We start from the raw sequence: 15,694 nt of genomic DNA on the forward strand, positions 1-15,694 counted from the left end.
TCAGGTGCTGGGAGATCCTCAGGAGGGCTATGGTGAAAAGACGACAGTCAGGAGGGAGCTAACCCAGGAGTGAAGAAAGGGAGTCTGCACGGAACGTCACAGAGGGAAGCAGAGAATGAGACCAGACTATGTTTCCAGGAAAGGCACCAGCAAGGGTCAAACTCCACAGAATCTAAGTATATTAGATGGGAGAGTCACTGGAACTATAGAGAGTGCAGCACACAAGGCTGGGGTTCCAACAGCTGAAGACTTTCTAAGTGTGTCAGAGTCTGGGGTCCCTGAAAACAGAGACCCCATTACTACCAAAAATGAATGATATGGTTGAATGTTTTTGTGTCCTTCAACCCTCAAAAAATAATGTTTTAAGATGTATTTATTTATTATGTATACAATGTTCTACCTGCATGTATGTCTGCATGCCAAAAGAGGGTACCAGATCTCATTACAGATAGTTGTGAGCCATCATGTGGTTGCTGGGATTTGAACTCAGGACCTCTAGAAAAACAGCCAGTGTTCTTAACCTCTGAGCCATCTCTCCAGCCCTATACCTTAAAATTTAAATACATATATGTATATGTATAGGTGCCTGCATGAGTTTATGTGTACCCCCTGTATGCAGGTGTCCAAAGAAGCCAGAGGGCATCAGATACTCTTGGAGTTATGGGAGGTTTTGGACCATCTGCTGTAGGTGCTGGAAACTGAACCCTGGTCCTCTGCAAGAGTAGTAAGTATTTTTAACTGCTGGGCCATCTCTCCAGTCCCAACTCTCATGATTTTACATTGAGTCTTTAATATCTTCAGATGTATTTGGAGATGGAACATTTGGGAAGTAACTGGTACACAAAGGTACAAGCCTTCATTAAATAAAGTGGTACTTTAAAAGAAACATCAAGGGATGATCTCTCTATCTACTGTTTGAGGGTACAGTAAGAAGGTATCACCTGAAAACCAGAGTGAGAGCTGCTACCAAGGGCCAAATCATCCAGTACTCCCACTCTGGAAAACCACCCTCCAGAACTTGAGAATAAATGTGTTTCCCTAATTGATGGCATTTTGCTATACCAGCCAGAACTAAAATAGTGATATTTCCCAAGTGACTAAGTCTCTTTATGCTTATTTCCTCATCTTGGAGATGGAAATAAGCCAGGTATGGTAGTACATGTCTATAGTCCCAACACCGAGGAGGCTGAGAAAGGAAGACCAAGTCTGGGCTAGCCTGGATTACACAGCAAAATCTTGTCTCAAAAGACCAAAATAATTGTTTGAAGGAAAGAAAGATGGGGAGAGAGAACTACTATCATGGCCATCTTCTATGAGTTACTGTAAGGACTTCTTTCAGTTTCAAGATGCTCACCGTGTGTGTGGTGGCCGTTCATTCTCGGTTGTCAACTTGACTAATCTGGAATTAACTAAAACCCAAGCAGCTGGCACACCTGTGAGAGGTTTTTTTTTCCTTCTGTAATTAAATCACTTGACATTCAAAGACCCACTTTTAACTCTCGTCTTCTGGACCACACTTTCTGCTGGCAGACTATACAGGGGACAGGGGAGAAGAAAGTGTGCCCTCTCTCTGCCTGCTTGGTCTGGCTGGTAAGTCCTTCCTTCACTGACATTACAGACTACTTTTTTGAGATTCCAGTGTATATACTGAAGACCAGCTGAAACATCCAGCCTTGTGGACTGGATTCTTGGACCTTCTGCTGATAGACAGCCATCAGACTAGCTGGATCACACTAAGCTGTTCTAATAAGCCCCCCATCTCCCTCCCTCCTTCCCCCTATGAAGATCCCTCAGAAATAGCCAATCCATAAAATTTGGGCATGGTATCATATATGTTCCTATGAGGTCCTATTATGTTTATCTACATACCCTATCTGAGAGAAGGTTTCATGTAGCCTAGGATGCCCTGAACTTCATAGACAGTGGAAGAGAAACCTGAATTCCTGATCCTCCTTCCTCCACCTCCCAAGTTCCATAAATTCCAGGTTTCCTCTTCCCAAGAACTTTTCTATTGTGTCCCCCTTTGCTCTCTTACATTCTAGAGCTCTTTGCTTCACTCCTTTCTGATGTAAGAGAGCAGAAGGATGCCACTGTGCAGGCATCTGGAGGGGTAAAAGCTCCTATTAGATACTGCTATCGAAGACACTTTGTGTCTTATGACTGGAGTCCTCCTTGTTGCCAGCCCATTAAGGGCTCTCACATTAAGTTACCTGCTGCAACTCTTGACTAATAAAACAAAGGGAAAGCTTCAGAAAATGCAAAGGAGTCTTCCTTCCTCAGGTTGGGTGAACATAGAAAGCATTCTTTGTCCTCATCACTGAAGAGCTGGATGGTGGTGGCACACGCCTCTAATCCCAGCACTTATGAGGCAGAGGCAAACAGATCTCTGTGAGTTCGAGGCCAGTCTGGTCTACAGCATGAGTTGTAGACTATCATACAAAAATAAAAGACAAGGGGCTGGAAAGATAGCTCAGCAGTCAAGAGCACTGGCTGTTCTTCCAGAGGACCTGGGTTCAATTCCCAGCACCCACATGACAGCTCATAGCTGTCTGTAAGCCCAGTTCCAAAGGCTCTAATACCATCATACAGACACATATGCAGGTAAAACATCAATGTAAATAAAATTAAAGAAAATAAATTAGCCAGGCAGTGGTGGTGCATGCCTTTAAAGCCAGCACTAGGAAGGCAAAGGCAAGTGATCTCTTGAGTTTGAGGCCTGTGTTTACCTTCACATGATAGATGTTTAAGATACAATGTCTATCACTTTCTATATTTTGTTTTGTTTATTTATTTGTTTTTGGAGTTTTTTGTTTGTTGATTTTAGAGACAGGGTTTCTATGTGTAGCCCTGGCTGTCCTTGAACTTATTATGTAGACCAGGCTGGCTTTGAACCCAGAAATCCACCTGCCTCTGCCTCCTGAGTGCTGAGATTAAAGGTGTATGTCACCATAACCCAGCTATTTATTTGTTTTTTTAAGGAAGGGCTTCTCTGTCCTTTCTATATTTTGAATAAAGCCTCCTGGGAATATATTAGATCATCAAGAATTATTTTATTGCCAGATGTGATGATGTACACCTTTAGTCCAGCACTCTGGAGGCAGAGGCAGGTACATCTCTGTCTGGTCTATATATTGAGTTCCTGAGCCAGGGCTATGTTCCTGAGCCAGGGCTATGAGCCCACTATCTCGGGCTATATAATTTTTTCAACATTTATTTATTTATTTATTTAGGGTATGGAGTGTGCATGTATAGTCAGACCATGTGAGTTCCGGGGAACCAATTCAAGTCATCGGGCTCAATGGCAAGCAACCCTTCCCAGCTAAGTCATCTCGATGGTCCATAAAGTACAACGTAGTCAGATGTACTTTATGGCAGTAGTTCATGCCTATAAGCTCAGCTCTTAGGAGGTGACTTAAGGTTTCTATTGCTGTGAAGAGACACCATGTCCACGGCAACTCTTATAAGGGAAACATTTAACTGGCTAGCTCATAGTTTCAGAGGTTTAGTCCGTTATCATCATGATGGGGAGCATGGCAGCGTGCAGGCAGATGTGGCACTAGCTACATATTGATCAGAAGGCAACAGAAATTTAACTGTCTGTCCCACTGAGTGAAGCTTGAGCAAAAGACACCTCAAAGCCCATTCCCTACAGTGACACACATCCTCCAACAAGGCCACACCTACTTCAATAAGAAGGCCACACCTCCTAACAGTGTCACTCCCTTTGGGATGATGGAGGCCAATTGCATTCAAACTACCACAAAGGCTAAGGCCAGAGGATTTCTAGGATAGCCTTGGCTATTGAATGAAACTGTCTCAAAACAACACATAACAAACAAAAAGGACACATATATGGACTATACTTAACTTAGGAAAGCAAGGATGTTCTGTACTCATCAGTGCTTTCATCAAACTGAGTGTCAGCACCTTCAGTGTGTCTGCGGAAAGCTAAAATTTTCCATGTTTTTATTGCTCCCAACTTATACTAAAACAACTTCTCAATACTGCAACATTGCTCACAAAAATACCTTCAACTTAATAGCCATTGTCAATTTAAAGTACTTTCTGCTTGCCCCACTTTTCCTCTGTATATCATGTCAATTTTTGTGCTAAACCTAACTGTAGTTATTTTTTCATGTTTTCTTCTTCTTTTCTTCAGTCTGGTATGTTGGTTACCTGCATGAAAACAGTAACTGCATTACTGAAGTTTCAATAAGCTTACTAACACTCAGCTTTCAGAAGGATTTCTATATAATCTGATCACCCATGAAAATTAAAGCACAGTATTTTCTTTGGGTGGAAGAGTTCTTCAAGACAGGGCTTTTCTGTGTAGCCCTGGCTGTCCTGGAACTCTATGTAGACCAGGCTGGCCTTGAACTCAGAGATCTGCCTGCCTCTGCTGGCATTAAAGCCATGCCACTACACCCAGAAAATCACACTAACTTAAATGTTGTGTGTATTTTACTACTAAGAGCATCTTGTAGTAAGACATGCTTTTAATTCCAACATTAGGAAAGTATTTTGGAAGGCAGAGGTAGGCAGATTTCTGTGAGGTCAAGAGCTAACCTGGATAACATAGTGAGGGTTTCCTGCCAGCCAAGTCTACATATAATGAAGATCCTGTCTCAAAAAAAAAAAAAAAAAAAAAAAAAAAAACGGAAAGGAAAAAAAAGAAACTAGATAGTGAGGCTACAGAGATGGGTCAGCTGGTAAAGTTCCTACTGCCAAGCCTGACAACTTGAGTTTGATTCCCAGAACACATATGGTGGAACATAGTGGAAGTAGAGAAAAATTAACTCCCTCGAGTTTACCTCTCATCTCTACACATGTGCCATGACATGTGTGCTTGAATAGATAGATAGATAGATAGATAGATAGATAGATAGATAGATAGATAGATGATAGATAAAATAGATGGATGATGGATGGAAGGAAGGAAGGAAGGAAGGAAGGAAGGAAGGAAGGAAGGAAGGAAGGAAGAATGGATGATAGGTAGACAGAGACAAATTTTTTTTAATAATCAAGAGTAGGGGTACATACTTCTGTGCCTTCTAGGTAAACAAATCAGAACCCGAAGCATCGTAGAACAATCTATCAATTTCAGTACTGAGCTGAGCAGAGAACTGGTACAAACAGTTCCAAAGTCATTGAATCCAAATTCCCGAATAAAGCTTAGTAAAATAATCCTCTTTCTTGAGTACATTGTCGATTAGTCTATTGAGGCCTCCAGAGAGCCCACCAGCACAACATCCTACAGCTGAATTCATTTCCCACTCCTAAACAGGGGGCAGCTTCACAGTTGTCTGGACCTAGTGGTACAAACTAGCCACTTTTTATGAATGAGGGCAATGCCTAGCACAATAAACAGCCAGTGGACGATCTAAACAATACCGAGGAGCTGCCACACTGGCTACCAAAGAAACCTAAGACCCAAAAAGAGAAAGTAACAGTCCCCAGCCCCGAACCCATGAACACAGGCAGGTTTGGTAGCACATGCCATTATTCCCAGTACTTGCAAGGCTGAGGCAGAAGGACCGCAAGTTCAAATCCAGCCTGGGCTACACAACAAGACCCTGTCTTAAAGAAGACATAGAATAAACACTATTTTCCCAGTAAAATAAAGTGACGCCTCTAGTAATCTAGAATACAAACGCAGAGCACTGCTTCAGAGTGCGTGCAGATCCGATGCATCCAAGCCAGGACCTTCATCACACCACTACACACACCATGATTTCAGATCAGTCACAAGCAGAGGTCATTTAATCCCTCCCTCAACAAACATTTGCCAAGTAGCTACTCTGTGCCAGTAACAGTTAGGTCTGGGATATACAGGTAAACAAAACTGGGTGTTGTGACACTCATCTGTAATCCCAGCACTAGGGAGACTAAGGTAAGAGAATCACAAGTTCCCTACAAGTTGTCCACTGACCTCCACATGTCAACTGACCTCCACACACACACACACACACACACACACAGAGAGAGAGAGAGAGAGAGAGAGAGAGAGAGAGAGAGAGAGAGAGAGAGAGAGAGAGAATAAACAAATAGATATTTTTAAAAAAGAAAAGAGGTTGGGCAGTGGTGGCGAACACCTTTAATCCCAGCACTCGAGAGGCAGAGGCAGAAGGATCTCTGTGAGTTCTAGGCCAGCCTGGTCTACAGAGTGAGATTCTGGACAGGTACCAAAGCTACACAGAGAAACCCTGTCTCAAAAAAACAAAAAAGAAAAAAGAAAAATTTGAAAGAGAGAGAGAGAAGGGAAGCCGGGCGGTGGTGGCACACACACACATCTTTAGTCTCAGCACTTGGGAGGCAGAGGCAGGTGGATCTCTATGAGTTTGAGGCCAGCCTGGTCTACAAAGTGAGTTCCAGGATACCCAGGACCATTACACAGAGAAACCTTGTCTCGAAAAACAAGGGGGGAGGGGGGGAGAAAGGGAAATAAAATTTAAAAATCTTGTCCTTGGGCTAAAGAGATGGCTCAGTGGTTAATATCACCTGCTACTCCTGAAGAGGACCCAAGTTTGGTTCCCAGCACTCACATCAAGTGGCTCACAACCACCTGTTAATTCCAGTTCCAGGGGATCTGATGCCATCTTCTGGCCTCTGATGGCACCAGGCATATATGCAGTATACACACATATACATATTTTTTGTTGTTGTTTTTTGAGACAGGGTTTCACTATGTAGTTCTGGCTGTACTGGAACTCACTTTGTAGACCAGGCAGGCCTCGAACTCACAGAGATCCACCTGCCTGCCTCTGCCTTGAGTGCTAGGATTAAAGGTGGGCACAACCACTGCCCAGCCATATACATAAATTTAAAAAACACATTAAATCTCTTTTTTAAGTCCTATCCTTGAGTAGTTTGAAATCTAGTAATGGAAAACATTCAAAAACACCAAAACTGAACAACTCAGTATGACTGTTAGAGAAGCACCCCAAACTGCAATGCCTCCAAAGGACAGACAGCCATCCAAGGGAAGTGTGCATTAGATGCATGTGGCAGAAAAATAAAGAACAAGTGAAAAGAACAGGGCTGGGGATGAAGCTCAGGGTAGAATATTTGTCCTAACCATGCACAGAGCCTGAGCTCAATCTCTCAGGAAGTTGTGGGAATATGGAGGGGAGATGTCTGAATTCTTGGCTCAAGCCTTAAAGTTGGCCACACACTATTCAGTATTTGTACAGTATTAGCCCAAGAAGAGAACTGGTATGAACAGCTTTATAATCACTGACTTCAAATTCCCCGATAAAGTTTGGTCAAATAGTCTTCTCTCCTGAATATGGTGACAATGACTTCAGTGAGGCCTCTAAAAAGTCAGAATCAAAACCACTTACAGCTTTATAACTTGGCTGCAAGTATCATTATGTTAGATGAGAAACTAAAAGATAAGGGTCATGTTGAAAAATCTTTAGAAAAGGTTCAGTCAGAGACATGTGAGATGCTCATGGTATTTCCAGGCCAGTAAAACATTATTTACTCTTAACTGGAATTTGAAGACTTCTCTAAAATGAACAGTAGATTTCACTAATGTAAGATTGCAGAGGATTTAGGGGTTGCTTATGTCAAATCATTCTGGCCACACCTTAATTTTCCCCTTGATTATTAGTGGAATTTTGTTTTTCACTAAGGAGGCAGAGGTATGCAGATCTGTGAGTTTCGAGGCTAGTCTGGTCTATAGAGTGAGTTCCAGGACAGCTAGGGCTTATATCAAAAAACCAAAGATAGATAGATAGATGGATGGATGGATGGATGGATGGATGGATGGATGGATGGATGGATGGATGGATAGATAGATAGATAGATAGATAGATAGATAGATAGATAGATAGATAGATAGATAGATAGATAGATAGATGAATAAATAAATAAATAAATAAATAAATAAATAAATAAATAAATAAATAAATAAATAAATAAATAAATAAATAAATAAATAGACTGAATAATTCTCTAACAAAGCCTGCAACCTTTGGTCCATCAAAAACATGTCTGAGGGCTGGGAAGAGGCTAGGTGGTTAAGAGCACGTTCTGAGCACCCACATAAGGCAGCTCACAATTGCCTGTAACTCCAGTGCCAGGTAATCTGATTTGATACCCCTCTGTCCTTCTACACACACACACACACACACACACAAAATATGACTAAAACTGAATAAAACAAACTGTCTGAACAGAGTGCTAGATTCTATCAAAGCAGCCCCAATTAGATGACAAATCTCTCCAACATCTGGAGCCCTCCACACAGAAAGACCAAAGACAGGTTCCCAGAAGCCAACAGAAGAAAGCCAAAGATGTGTTCTGTCACTGGGAAAGTTCACTGCTCCCAAACAAGGACATGCCCCAGAAACCGCCAGAGAAAAAAGCTGCAGGTGTTAGACTTTATATGTGCACTCCTACTTACTGGTACTAGAAAAAGACAATCTCAACAGTTCCTGCCACCTGAGCACCAGCAGATGCACACTGGACAGTTCTTGCCTTCCACATCAGACCAGGTAACTGAGTCCCTCACTTCTACAAAGCACCTAGCTACATTTTACTACTATTACTTAGGATAGCAGCTCCTGAGTTCAGGTACAGTGGCTGACACCTGCAATTGAACATCCAAGAAGATGAAGCAAGTGAACTGCTGCAAGTTCAAAGCGAGTCTAGGCTAGAGTGTGAACCTGCTCAAAAGGAAAAAGCCAAGGAGGCAGACAAGGAGGCAGGGGAGGAGGTGGTATGGCAGCAGCCCCTGTTCTGTAATACACACTTCCTTTATTAAGAGCCAACACTGGTCATCTGATATGCCTGTATCTCCATTCGCCCTACAACCCATAAAGGTTAGAGAGGTTAAGAGTAAAGGGCTTACTTGGGAGGCAGAGGCAGGCGGATCTCTGTGAGTTCGAGGCCAGCCTGGTCTCCAAAGTGAGTTCCAGCAAAGGCGCAAAGCTACACAGAGAAACCCTGTCTCGAAAAACCAAAAAAAAAAAAAAAAAAAAAAAGAGTAAAGGGCTTGATGTGCAAACATGAAGACATGAGTTTTATCACCAGAACCCACATATAAACCCTAGGTATGGTATCATGTGATTGTAATCCCAGAAATGGGAGGCAGAAAGAAGAGGATCCCCAGGTCTTGCTAGCCATCAACTTACCCTACTTAAGGAAGTTCAAGGCCAGTGAGAGACCCTATCTCAAAAAACAAGGTGGACAGAACCTAAAAAAAAGATACCCAAGGTTGACCTCTGGCCTCCATACCCACATATACACACATGAACATGCATACATATGCATATGTACACACATACACACAACTTGCCCAGGGTCAAAGGCAAGAAATAGTTTGGTGGTGCATACAAGTAATGCCAGCATTTAGAAAGCTAAAGCAGGAGAGTGGCAAGTTCAAGGCCAGTCAGGGTTACATAGTAAGACCTGTCTCAAGAACAAATGAGCAAAAAAGCAAGCAAGAAGCAAAAGTAAAGGCTAGAATGCAACCTGGTTGGTAGAGTGCTATATAAAAGTGCCATATACAATGCTCTGGGTTTGATCCCCAGCACAATATAAGCCAGCAAATGGTGCACACTTGAAATACTAACAGGAGGTGAAGAGAGGAGGATCAGAAGTTTAAGGTCATCCCAACTACATAAGGTTAATCTGGGTTACATGAGACCCTGGCCAGCCTGGGCTATAAGATACCCTATCTCAAATAACAAAAGCAGCAAAGGAGAATGACTCCAAAGACTGTTCTTCCCATTGTACTAGGTCCTCGAAAGAAACTGAAAAGTCTAGCCAGATGTGGCACAAGCCTGGTACCCCAGCCCTGGTGGGTGGAGACAGAGGCATCCAGAGGTACAAGCAGTCCTGGGTTACATCTGGACCCTGTCTCGAAAGCAACAAAATAGAAGGAAATCTCTCTCAAACTGAAGTGAAGCTGAGTCACTCAAGGAGTCAAAAATACTTAAGTAGTCACCTTGTCTTCAAAGCAATGTATGAACCAGTTTTACTTTCTTTGACTAAGAATTCCCAGATGAAATAAAAATCTCAGTGCTCTTTAAAATAATTTATGATCTAAGTATATTGATTTTAAATTTATTTTTCATCAGGACACATAAAAAGAAGAGAGCAAAGGAAGAATTTTTCCTAGGATGCAGGTTAACTAAGGAAAAACTTGGGTTTAGTCTATACTTTATGCATGAAAAGATAAAAAATGGGGCCTTTGCTGGGTGTGGTGGTGCACATCTTTAATCCCAGCACTTGGGAGGCAGAGGAAGGCAGATCTCTGAGTTCGAGGCCAGCCTGGTCTACATAGTTAAGTTTCAGGATGGCCAGGTCTACACAGAGAAACCCTGTCTGGGGGAGTGGGAGTACTTAACTGCTCTATTTCATAAAACCTTGTTATACCTGAGTCACTTCTTCATACACGTACAGCTACTTCTTAACTGTAACTAGCACTATTAGAATGTCAAAATATCACTTTAGAGCTGCCTAACACAGTTACTGGGATAAGGCAGCAAATCATAAGTTTATACATGAATAAATGACTTGCAGAGTATAAACCTATAATCACAACACTGGGAGGCTGAGGAGGATTGCCTGAGTTGAAGGCCAGGCTGAAGTCTGGGCTACACAGTGAGTTCTAGGCAAACCTGAGCTACAGTTTGAGATTCTGTCTTAAAAATAAACCATAGCTGGACATGGCGGCACACGCCTTTAATCCCAGCACTTGGAGGCAGAGGCAGGCAGACTTCTGTGAATTTGAGGTAATTTTGACATACATAACAAATTCCAGGCCAGTCAGAGTTACATAGTGAAGACACTGTCTCAAAAAGGATTTTTAGGAAGAATTTTGGGCCAGGCAATGGTGGCACATACCTTTAATCCCAGCACCTGGAAGGCAGAGGCCAGCCTGATCTACAGAGTGAGTACAGGACAGCCAGGGCTACACAGAGAATCCTTGTCCCCAAAAAACAAAGCAAAAACAACAAAAAAGAACTCCTGGCTGGATAGCTGGCTCAGCAGTTAAGAGTCCTGCTCTTTCAGAAGAGCCGAGTTTGATTATTAGCACCCACCCTATCAGTATAGGTACACAAGTACACATCAAAATTCACAATTGCCTGTAACTCTAGCTCCTAGAAGAGTGACGCCTCTTAGCCTCCACAGACACCCTCATATACCCACAGACAAAAAATATAATAATAATAACAAATCTTTAAAAAAAAATAAAAGAGAAAACTTTTAGAGGCAGGCAGATCTCTGAGTTCAAGGCCAGCCTGGTCTATAAAGTGAGTTCCAGAATAACCAGGAAGATGCAGAGAAATTCTGTCTCAGAGAGAGAGAGAGAGAGAGAGAGAGAGAGAGAGAGAGAGGAGAGAGAGAGAGAGGAGAGAGGAGAGGGGAGAGGGGAGAGGGGAGAGGGGAGAGGGGAGAGGGGAGAGGGGAGAGGGGAGAGGGGAGAGGGGAGAGGGGAGAGGGGAGAGGGGAGAGGGGAGAGGGGAGAGGGGAGAGGGGAGAGGGGAGAGGGGAGAGGGGAGAGGGGAGAGGGGAGAGGGGAGAGGGGAGAGGGGAGAGGGGAGAGGGGAGAGGGGAGAGGGGAGAGGGGAGAGGGGAGAGGGGAGAGGGGAGAGGGGAGAGGGGAGAGGGGAGAGGGGAGAGGGGAGAGGGGAGAGGGGAGAGGGGAGAGGGGAGAGGGGAGAGGGGAGAGGGGAGAGGGGAGAGGGGAGAGGGGAGAGGGGAGAGGGGAGAGGGGAGAGGGGAGAGGGGAGAGGGGAGAGGGGAGAGGGGAGAGGGGAGAGGGGAGAGGGGAGAGGGGAGAGGGGAGAGGGGAGAGAGGAGAGAGGAGAGAGGAGAGAGGAGAGAGGAGAGAGGAGAGAAGAGAGAGAACTTTTTAACAGAAATTCCTCCTCCTCCTCCTCCTCCTCCTCCTCCTCCTCCTCCTCCTCCTCCTCCTCCTCCTCCTCCTCCTCCTCCTCTAAGATAGGGTTTCTCTGTGTAGTCCTAGCTGTCCTGGAACTCATTCTGTAAACCAGGCTGGCCTCAAACTCAGAGATCTGCCTGCCTCTGCCTCCCCAAGTGCTGGGGTACCACCACCCGACAACAGAAATTATTCTTAAATTTAAAGAAAAAAAAATCCCTAGAATTAGAACTATCAGTATAGGTAGGTACACAAGTACTTCACTTCTCACTTCATAATCCTAGCCTGCAAATAGGCAATACATTCTATACACTCTAGATAAATTCAGATGGTACAATGATCCTGATATGGCTTTGTTCATATAGCTTTCCCTTTAATACATATCGACAACACACCAACTTTTACCTGAATAGTGCATCCAAAGCTCTGATGCCCACCAGCTGTAAGACTCACAGCTCGAGTTTACACACTGCCTCTCAATGCTATAGACTGTGACATGGAAACACAACGTACAGATCAAAAGCACCGAAGACAGCACTTATAGTTAGGATAACGTCCTGTGAGAGTTAGCAAGGATGCTAAAATGATGACAAAAGATTTAACAGACTGGAATCACAGCAGTAAGAGACAATGAAATTTCATGGATTTAAGGATGTAAAGAGCTTTGAACAGCAGAAACGATAAGTTTTTTTTTCACATCCTCTGTAGTTACATTTATTAAAATAACAGAAAACAAATTAATGAAGTCTTTTAAATTAGTTTGTATTTATAAGAATTGTACTGAAAGCTCCAAGGATTACAACATTATTATTGGGTCTAAGTTTGTCTATCGTTACAAACAATAGCCACAGTGCTAAAAACAAAGTATGAGTCATAGTTCAATAAAGAGGGGAAAAGGGAAAAAATGAACAGAGAAAAGCTTTGGATTCAAATACCACTAAGAAATTCCTTACTTAAACGCCTGCCAGCGACAGCCACCACTTTGACTTTGGAGTAGGAAGGGAAGGTCCACACTGTCCTCTCCTCTGGAACAAATTCATTAACGCGCCCCCCCCCTCAAAAAAAAAAAATACCCACTCCAGCCTCAAAGTCCAGGCACCAACACAGTCAGCCACATCCGCCTGCGAGAGCAGCAATCTCACAGATCTGAGTCACCCACTCCTCCGCAGTAAGAGGTCATTCTCTATCAGGAAGCCCACTGTGCAAAGTGCTCTTGTTCTACTCCGGGACCGCCACCATGACCCACATAAAGCCAATTCTTCGACCCCAGCAGCTTGCCGGCCATCTTCCTTCCCTCCCAGCTCACAACTCACGTCGGCCTCATCCTAACCCAAGGCAGCCAACACTACTCCTGCGACAAGTTTCCTACCTGAGAACCACTCTTAACTCGAATACATCTGAGTCGCGAAGGATCCATCTAGCTCTTTGCTCAACTCTTTTGTGCCCAACTAAGCTCCTGCCTTTCCAGGAACTAGTCACCAATTACCTCAGAGAAGCTAAACTCTCCATGCCTCTTCTCCCCAAGCCCGAGCCCAGTCTAATACATTCCCAGACCTCCCGAGGGGGTACGGAGGGACGCGCCCCTGTGTGCTTTAGGGACCAAGCCACCGAGGCCCCTAAAATTCGAATTACAACCACTTTCGCTCAAACCACGCCACGATATGGTCAGCGTCTAGGGCGCCGGTATCAAGCATCAAGACCGCACAGCCACTGTAGTTAAGTCTCGGTAATTACGACTCCCTTCCTTGACTACGAAATCCCCAAATATCAAGCCACTGAATCCCCGGGTGGATGCCAAGACCCCCGCTAAGCCTCCAGCCACTGGAGTTTCCCAGGTCGGACTCAGCTCCCCCAAGGCCCAAGCCGTCAGGAGTGGCTGGCTGCCCCAGGCTGCTGCACGCCGGGGACCCTGGCCGCGTCCCCATTGTTGCCGGTCCCAGCGGCCCCGGCAGGGAGTAAGGGGACCGCAGGGGCTCTCACCTCCCGTGCCACGGATCCGGGCCGCACCGGACCGGGCTGGGCCGAAGGACCTCGCGTTCCGCCGCGGCCGCCTGGACGGTGTCTGCGGCGGCGGGAGCCGGAGCAGCGGCTGAGGCGGGAAGCAGCCAGCCAGGCCCGGGCGCCGCGGGCTGGCTCTGGCCGAGGGTCGGTCTTCTCCGGCGGCGGCGCTCTCAGCCTCCGCTCGCGGTCCGCACCAGAAAGCTTCCCCCTCCCGTCCCGCTCACCCGGCCACCCGGACGGGAACACGAGCCACCCGCAGCAAAGTTCCGCTGTGAGCCCTGTTGTTCTTTCCCTGCGACGGATACTAAACAGTGATTCTTGCCTATTGAATAAGGTGCATTTGCTACAGAGGACCTGTTCAGGAATAAGTGGGATTAAAAATAAAAATCCCAGGCCGGAATCTGTCTGGAAGTGGTGGGTCCATGTGAATGGATTTGTATTCATAAGCCACCAAATACACACACGAATCTGTACAATACAGTCTGAGCCACTCTCAGTTTGGGATAATATCAAAACTTACCGGGAATGATATGATGCGGATATAAAAGACTACATTGGCGTAAGCTCGTTGCTGCCGATAGTCAATGCTACCACGGCTGTCGCCTCCAAAAAAAGTTATTCTCCCTTGAGTTGATGCGAGCCATATAATTCTTGCTCTTCGCCCTTTATCCCTACCCACCTAGCGCTTTCGGTTGTTCGAACTGTCTTCAGAATTAGCTTGAAGAGTAGCAGAGTCTCGGGGGAATGGGGCTGAGGATGGGGGCTTTTTTTTTTTTTTTTTTTTTAATCACTGACACTCTGGCGCAGGTTAAGGTTACAGGATTTTCTCCCTGGAGTTGGAGATTGTTAGCAAGTACTCTCCACTTTCCTATGAGCTCTGTAGTTGTCTTTCTTCACTACATTCCCTTGGCTCTTTCTCCCCCCCGCCCAGAAGTGAATATGGGTGAAAGATGAAAATATTAGGGAAATAGGTCTATTTTTTAAAAAAGCTTTATTTTGTTTTCCTCATGAAATTAATAGTATAAAAATTCTCTTCTGAACTCCATCTCACTTCTGGGCTTTCACACCTCTACATATCAGATATGGCTACTTTCAGAACAAATTAGGTTATCAACATTCAGGTGTGCTTTCCCAAACTATCTATTTGGGAATTCAGATATGACACAGATGATCCCAAAAAAGGTAACACAAATTTGACATATTCTCCATTTTCCATTCTTACTCACCAGCTTGACTTCTGAGACTCTTCCATACTCTTCACCTTGTTCCAATCAACTCTTCTGAAAAGCTCTGAAGCATCTGAAGTTTTTATCACTGTGTAATACACATAAATTTCCATTTGGATTATCTTTCTGGGATTTACAAATGTGTTCTGATGTCTAAAGGCAGTCCAGCACCCTCTTGAAAAGGACGGAGGTAGGGGGGAGATAGAAAGCAGCATGTTTCTGGAAATTCTTTGCTGCTGTAAGAACAAGTTAATCCTAGGCTGTAAATAGACAAAGCATGCCTCAAACCTGGTTTACTTCCCTTTGTAGCCCAAGGTCAGTCTTTCATTTTTTTTCCCAGGGGCCTCCTAGTACAGAAACCCTTGGGTGACAGATAAAGCAAATTTGGCTTCAAGAGTTGAAAAGGTGCTAGGTGGTAGTGGCGCGCGCCTTTAATCCCAGCACCCGGGAGGCAGAGCCAGGTGGATCTCTATGAGTTCGAGGCCAGCCTGGTCTACAGAGCGAGATCCAGGACAGGCACCAAAATTACACAGAGAAGCCCTGTCTCTGGAAAAAAAAAGTAGAAGGCTAGAAC

The 15,694-nt window shown here is 44.6% G+C and overlaps 1 protein-coding gene across 8 annotated transcripts in view; it reads right to left on the reverse strand.

Annotated features, from left to right (window-relative positions):
* The window catches only part of Rad54l2 (RAD54 like 2), a 96,456-nt gene extending 81,853 nt beyond the window's left edge, over positions 1-14,603 (reverse strand). For 2 of the 8 annotated variants that reach the window (XM_042281588.2, XM_006978379.4), the window contains exon 1: positions 13,874-14,014. The gene's annotated coding sequence lies outside the window, so the exon portion shown is untranslated. Of the gene's footprint in view, positions 1-1,354; positions 1,434-1,869; positions 2,005-12,846; positions 13,191-13,873; positions 14,015-14,414 lie in introns of those variants that run through there. The other 6 variants (XM_076575456.1, XM_042281587.2, XM_076575457.1 and 3 more) reach the window with 5 other exon arrangements.
* Between the last annotated feature and the right edge of the window lie 1,091 nt (positions 14,604-15,694).

The sequence above is a fragment of the Peromyscus maniculatus genome, chromosome 7 (genome assembly GCF_049852395.1).
Source record: "Peromyscus maniculatus bairdii isolate BWxNUB_F1_BW_parent chromosome 7, HU_Pman_BW_mat_3.1, whole genome shotgun sequence".
Lineage (NCBI taxonomy): Eukaryota > Metazoa > Chordata > Mammalia > Rodentia > Cricetidae > Peromyscus > Peromyscus maniculatus.